Consider the following 7529-nt stretch of genomic DNA (forward strand, 5'->3'; position numbering starts at 1 on the left):
CAACATGATGCCCTAGGCTACATTTGGCTGATGCCCTCTTGCACAGATGCTAGTTCCGCCTATAACCCTGCACCCCTTTCCCAGCACCATCACCCATATTGGCGCTCCTACCCCCTATAATTTAAATACTGTAGGAACATTTAGGGCCAGCCCAAAACAGTGCAAGTTCTTGCTGGGAAGGGGCATGGTAACACAATAATACCCCCAGATGAAATGACACAACACAGTACTGCAACTTTATTCACATTATATCATGCAGTAGTGTCTCTTATTCTTGTTACAGTACATCATATGATAGTACCACATTACTCCTAACAGTATTGCCCCTTATTCACATTACACCCCACCACATTGATCTTTATTTACATTAGACCACAGGTTCTCAAACTCAGTCCTCAGGACCCCACACAGTGCATGTTTTGCAGGTCTCATGGACTCACAAGTGAAATAATTAGCTCAACCTAATGTATGGACCTTTTAAAATGTGTCAGTGAGTAATTAATACAGTACACCTGTGAACTTGCTGGTTTACCTGCAAAACATGCACTGTGTGGGGTCCTGAGGACCGAGTTTGAGAACCACTGCATTAGACCATGCAGTAGTGCCCTTTCCTTATGTTACGCCAGAAAATATTGTAGCACACCTTATACACATAATGCTGCACATTAGTAATGCATTTCATATTTACATTTTCAGATTTCATTTCATAGAGCCGCAGTCACACACAGAATATAGGCATGTACTGTAGCATCTCATTTTATTCAGCAGAAGCTGATTATTCCTGTTTGGCTAGTTTGCCGCCTCTGTATATTACAATAGAAAAAAATAATTGTCAGTGAAAAAAACACCTCATGACAGATACTGTACACAAGCTTATGTCACATGGTATATGCAATTGCGGTCGAATTACGGCTGTGGGGGTTCAGGGGCGACAGCCATTTTGACAGTGTGCTACTGTATGCGATCAAGTCTGGTGTACCATAATGATAGATCTCACTTAACCCTATCGCTTTGGCGAGGGGATTGTGACGCTTCTTCAGCATTGCCCCATAGCCTTCAAGACTACTGCTACTGTATCTCTCACTCCACTACGATCTCTCACTCCATCTCTGAGCACTGGCTGCCAGATAGTGGGGGTTCAGGGGTGACGACCATTTTGACAGTGTGCTATGCGATAAAGTCCGGTGTACCATAATGTGCATAGACCTCACTTATTCCTATCGCCCCTATGTATTTTAGCGAGGGGATTGTGACGCACCTTCAGCACTGCCCCGTTGTCCGCAAAATCTATGTCATCACTCGCTCCATAGCTGAGAGCCTCCATGGAGTCACAGGCAGTAGCCATTTCAATTGAGTCTGCCCTGCAACAGAATTGTATGTGTACCGTATGGTGCATAGAACCTTAACAGTACATCTGCTGCAGCTTTGCCCTGGTTTGTGTGATTAAAAAAAATTATAAAGTGTCTGGAAAAACCTAACATGCGTTCGTACTGTACTTTAGGAATCGAACACGGGACTCTGAGTACAGTATACTGTAGGAAGCGGAACACTTCATCACTTCGCCACAGACAGATGAATAAATCCATTAGTTTTGATTAAGACAAATGGCTACGGGATTAGGATGCTAACATACTGTACAATATTCCTAATATCATTAGGCAATAATGAACTTCTAACACGTCCATTTGCGTCAGTGTACACTACTGGTTTTAGGTTGCTTTGGCTGCGGGATGCAGCGTAACGAGACGCACTAGTAAAGTAGTCCTTACTATACAGTACTGTATACAGTATTTCACTATTATATTTTACGGGGAGCCCACACGCATGCACAGTGGTGATTTGTAAAAAGCGACATCTGGTGGATGATCGCAGGTATTACACGTACAGGTAACGCCAAACGTCAAATGGCTGTCTCCGTGCGATTAGATAGCCTCTCTGTGACTAGGCGCGCCTCGCTACGCCCCAGTATGCTGCGTATGCTCGAACGGGACAAACGCCTTAGCCATTCAAGATAAAGGTGGCTACATCTGTACTTGTCCTCATACATATAGTATAGGCGCATTCTTTTGAGGACTCTTACTGCAATGGTTCAAGATACTTTACTTAGCCCATGTTGGGTCAAACTAATAGAACATATATCCTAAACACAAGTTTTACTCTGCCATCACCATCATATAGGGTATCCGGTTGATAGACAGTGTCTAGTTAGACAGTCAATAGATAGACACCATTGGGGGAATTCAAACGTTTGAAAAATCGGTTGGTTGTCTTTTTCCACCCTATATATTAGATATGAAAAAACAGACGCCCAACTGACTTTTTAAACATTATGAAGTCTCCCCCATATGTGAGACAGTACAAAAGGTCGACATGAAAGTGGTCGACGTAAAAAAGATAGACAAATGTTTTTGTTTTTTTTGTTTTTAAGGTAACATGTATTTGGACTATTTCATACCTTCTCTATCCATGTCGGCATAGAGTTGGTTATAAACCTTGAGGCGAGGGTAAGTCTACAATTGGGGTCCCAGTTGCCAAAATTATCCACACAAACCACAAAAATGCAAAAAACACGATGTCTATTTGTTAGTGGTCAACCATTTTCATGTTGACATTTTGACCACGTTGACCTAATGTTTGTCTAACATATGGTGTCTATTGAATAACTATCAAACTGTAACCATCATATAGACCCTATCACTATGATGTCAACTAAATTTGAAAGGAAACATTTTATTAATGAACCTTGTAGATGAAAATAGTTTTACATTGTGGCTGATTATTATTCCGGTATTGGTGCTTCTTCCAACTTGAAAATGATTCCTAGTTTGGAATATTGGTCCTCAATTGTGAAGGCCACAGGCTTGTCAGATGATACTTTGTAAATTGAAAATGATAAAATACATCCATCATTTCAAATTATTTATGGACTGCTATTGTCCTAGGAAGATAACTCTAGCTTCAAGCAGAATATTTTTTTCACGAGAAATAACATTACTTAAGTAACGCATGTATATTAAAATTCACATCAGTCTCTGCCCCAGGGGAGTTTACAATATTTATACCCTCTCGTCTGTATATAAGTACTAGGACAGACTCCAACTCTGTCCTCGGGTCCCCAAACAGTTCATATTTTCACGTTCTAAAAAAATAAGAGGTTTAATAGTTGGTTCCACCTGTTGATCTTTCAAAATGTCAGTGAGCAATGAGTACACCTATGTTCATGATAGTTCATCTCTAAAATGTGCTCGGTTTGTGGTCCTGTGGACAGAGTGAGAACCATTGCTATATATCTGTTATTAACTAACTTCAAAGTACATATGTTCTTTGAAAAAATAAGATGACCAATATATCATAAACATTTATTTATACAGAAGTGGACCAATGAGGAGAAAGCAATAAAAGTAACATCAGCAAAGGGGAAATAGCTTGATTGTACTGCATAGGTCTTCAACCTGTGGCCCTCCAGTTTTTGTGAAACTACACGTTTTAACATGCCTTAATATCAAAACTGTGGCAGGGGATGCTGGGCTATATTGTTCCACAGCATCTGGAGGGCCACAGGTTGGAAACCCATGTTTTACATTGTAGCCTGACATTCTACCTTGGTATGCAGGACATGAGCACTAGGGCTCTAAAAAAAAAAAAAATCTTACATTGAAGGGAAAATGGCCTTCAAATGAAGCTGGCTAGTTCCCCTTCATCGTAAGAACCTGACAAGAAGGAGCTGATCCCCTAGGAGAGTGATTCTGAAACTCTGTCTGCAGGACTACAAACAGTTGATGTTTTACCACAGAATCAAAAGTGCTAATTTGCTCCAGCTGTGGATGTTTTAACATGTGTCAGTGAGTAATGCAAACACCTGTGCATCTGCCAGGTGACCTGCAATATGAACTGTGTGGGGTCCTGAGAACGTCAGATGTATTAACCTGGAGTAGACATAAGGAAGTGATAAACCAGTAATAAGTGCAAGGTGATAAACGTACCAGCCATTCATCTCAAAGCTGTTAATTTACATATTGGAGTTGATTGTCTGGTACTGTATGTTATCACCTTGCACTTATCACTTCCTTATGCCTTCTCAAGGTTAATACATCTGACCCAGAGTGTGAGAACCTGTGCTCTAGAGTGTGAGAACCTGTGCTCTAGAGTGTGAGAACCTGTGCTCTAGAGTGTGAGAACCTGTGCTCTAGAGTGTGAGAACCTGTGCTCTAGAGTGTGAGAACCTGTGCTCTAGAGTGTAAGAACCTGTGCTCTTGGGAGTGTAAAAAAAAATCATTAAGGTTGAAGTTAAAATAGCATTTCTTTTATAGCTGATTAGTTCCTCTTAGTCATAAGCACAGAATCATCAGGTGAGTAAAAGCTGTCCTTTCCTCAAAGGGTAAAGAACATGTTTTGTGCTTGGTTGGTTCATTTCACTTCATGTGCAGGACCTGACCACTAATACCCCTTTCAGACATAAGACCCGGGTAATTTCCCTTCTTCAGACCCGGGATTTTCACTTTATAGATCAGTGGCATGCAGTGAGGTCAGTGAGTGGTGAGGCACTGCAACCATAATGTCCTCCGAATCCTGCCGATAACCCCTACCGCCAATGCCCGCTGCCTGCCTGCTCATCATACTTGTGATATATTGTACATTTTTAGAGAAAAATAAAAACGAGTGTTTGGGACTTGGAAGGGGAGTGGGAGGAGGACATGAATGCAATTTTGTTGTCCAGGGCTTCCATTAACTTAATAGCACAGTGGATGCGGCGCTATTAAGTTAATGGAAATCCTGGACAACAAAAAAGCCAGCAGAGGGTGATGCCAGAGAGAGGGTGACAGGGAGTGGGAGATGCCAGGGAGAGGGTGACTGCAGTGGGTGATGCCAGGGAGAGGGTGACTGCAGTGGGTGAGGCCAGGGAGAGGGTGACTGCAGTGGGTGATGCCAGGGAGAGGGTGACAGCAGTGGGTGATGCCAGAGAGAAGGTGAGCGCAATGGGTGATGCCAGGTAGAGGGTGGCGCCAGGGAGGGGGTGACAGCAGTGGGTGACAATGGGGAAAGGGTGGCTGTAGTGGGTGACAGGGAGAGGGTGATGCCAGGGATAGGGTAGCAGCAGGTGAGAATGTAAAAGAGAGAAGTAAAGGGTGATGGGAACAGACAGTGAATGACCATTATATTGGTATTTACTTACATGGGCCTAGAACTGCGGGGATTGCCCGTGACAAGAGCAGCCTGAACAGGAATCTGGGGTTGGGGGAGAGAAGCGGGAGATCGTGGCCCCTCTGGCCAGACTGGGGTATATTTACTAAGGTACCGATTTCATTCGAGTTGGCTTTTTTTTTCTAAGTGTGATCTCGGTAATTTACTAAACACCAATCTCGGCAGTGTTGGGGCTATTTGTATTGAGATACACTGCCGACCACACAAATACGAATCAATTGACCATCGGTCATACACGGCTGTTATTTAATAGAACTCTTCATTTACTAAGAATTTGTATTCTCAATCACTGCCGACAATAGCCAAACACTGCCGGGAAAGTATGGAATTCTTAAAGAAATGGAGCTTTCAAATAGACCTGCTTTTTGCTGGCGTGTTGTGATAGTCATGCATGGATCTGTGCAATACAGGGGAGAAAAATGGACAAAGGTTCCCCGTATTTAGACAACCAGCACCAGGCTCTTAGACTGGTCCTGGTTCCAAAAATACGGGGGACAAAAGATATAGAGGTCCCCCATATTTTAAAAACCAGTACCTGGCTCCACTAGCCAGGGAGATAATGCCACAGCCGGGGGACACTTTTCTGTTGGTCCCTGCGGCCGTGGCATTCCCCCCCCCCCCCAACTAGTCACCCCTGGCTGGGGTGCCCTGGAGGAGTGGGGACCCCTTTAATCAAGGGGTCCCCCCCCCTCCAGGCACCCAAGGGCCAGAGGTGAAGCCTGTGACTGTCCCCAGCACCCCTGGGCGGTGGGTGCCGGGCTGATAGGCATAAGTGTTTAAAAAAAAAAAGGATATATATTTTTGTTGTGGAACTACAAGGCCCAGCAAGCCTCCCCCGCTTGCTGGAACTTTAGAACAACAAGTACCAGCAAGCGGGGAAATAATGGGCCCGCTGGTAACTGTAGTTCTATAACAAAAAAAATACCCAAATTAAAACACAACACACACACCTTGAAAGTACAAATGTATTAAAACACACTTACGCATTCACACATACTTACCTACATCCATCACGTCCACTTGTCCATGTAGAATCCAATAAGGGTACCTGTAAAAATTAGAGATTACTTACCTACATCCCACGCCGTGCAAAACATGGGACATGCTGGAATTTGGCCAGATGTAATTCATGCACAATATTGGTGGCGTTGTGCGATATCACAAATCCCCAGGAGAGTCCGATTGGGGTAAGCCATTCTGCAATGATGTTCCTCAGTTTCCGTAAGAGGTTGTCAGCTGTGTGCCTCTTAAGGAAAGCGATGATACATAGCGTAGCCTGCCTAGGAACAAGTTGCCGTTTGCGATATGCTGCTACTGGTGCTGCTGCTGTTGTTGCTGCCGGAGGCCATACAACCACCGAGTGGGCTGTTACAGTCATATAGTCCTTAAGGCCCATATACACTTGACGATAAAATAGCGACGTCGTTCATTTCAGCCCTCATCAATGACGTCTCATTATATCGTCAAGTGTGTATGCATCTGACCACCACCGATGCGCGGCACCGTGGGATGTTAACGACTCTCGCTTATCTGTGGAGCATGTATGCTCAATTTCCACTATGGTCATTACCGACCAGAGACGTCGTTGTATGTGTATGGTGTGAACGACCAACGACCAAGCCTCTCCCATTATTTTAATAAACTGTTCAGCTTGGATGCTTCAACGATGAATGGTCTTTGGTCGTTGGTTGTGTGTATGCTCATGTCGTTTGCTCAGCTGTTCAAGGGAAGTCTTTAACGACGGTCGTATCGTCAAGTGTGTATGGGCCTTTAGTCTGCCCTGTTCCACTTGTCCACATGTGATACAACCGCATTTTGTAGGACACTGGTGACTCTTTTTCTGACGTCTGTGTACATTCTCGGTATCGCCTGCCTAGAGAACTGTAACCTAGATGGTTTTTGATACCGGGGACACAGTACCTCCAAACATTTCTCTAAGTCATACTGAACTAATGGTCGATACCGGATGTACCTCTAACACAAACATAGCTGTCAAGGCCTGTTATCCGCTTTGCAAAAGGATGACTGCTGTCCTATTTCATCTTCCTCACAAAGGACTGTTGGACAGTCAATTGCTTACTGGAAGTAGTACAAGTGGTCTTCCGACTTCCCCTCTGGGATGACGATCCACTCCCATCAGCGGCAGCATGTGTACCACTCAAAGATCTTCCGGAGGAATCCCGGTTGGGGGAGGACTCCTCAGTCTTGACAGTGACATGGCCTGCAGGACTACTGACGTTCCTGACTGAGGAGAAAGTTGACGTTGAGGGAGTTGGTGGTGTGGCTTGCAGGAGCTTGGGTACAGGAGGAAGAAGGAATTTAGGTGT

This window comes from Pseudophryne corroboree, chromosome 4 (genome assembly GCF_028390025.1).
Source record: "Pseudophryne corroboree isolate aPseCor3 chromosome 4, aPseCor3.hap2, whole genome shotgun sequence".
Classification (NCBI taxonomy): Eukaryota; Metazoa; Chordata; class Amphibia; order Anura; family Myobatrachidae; genus Pseudophryne; species Pseudophryne corroboree.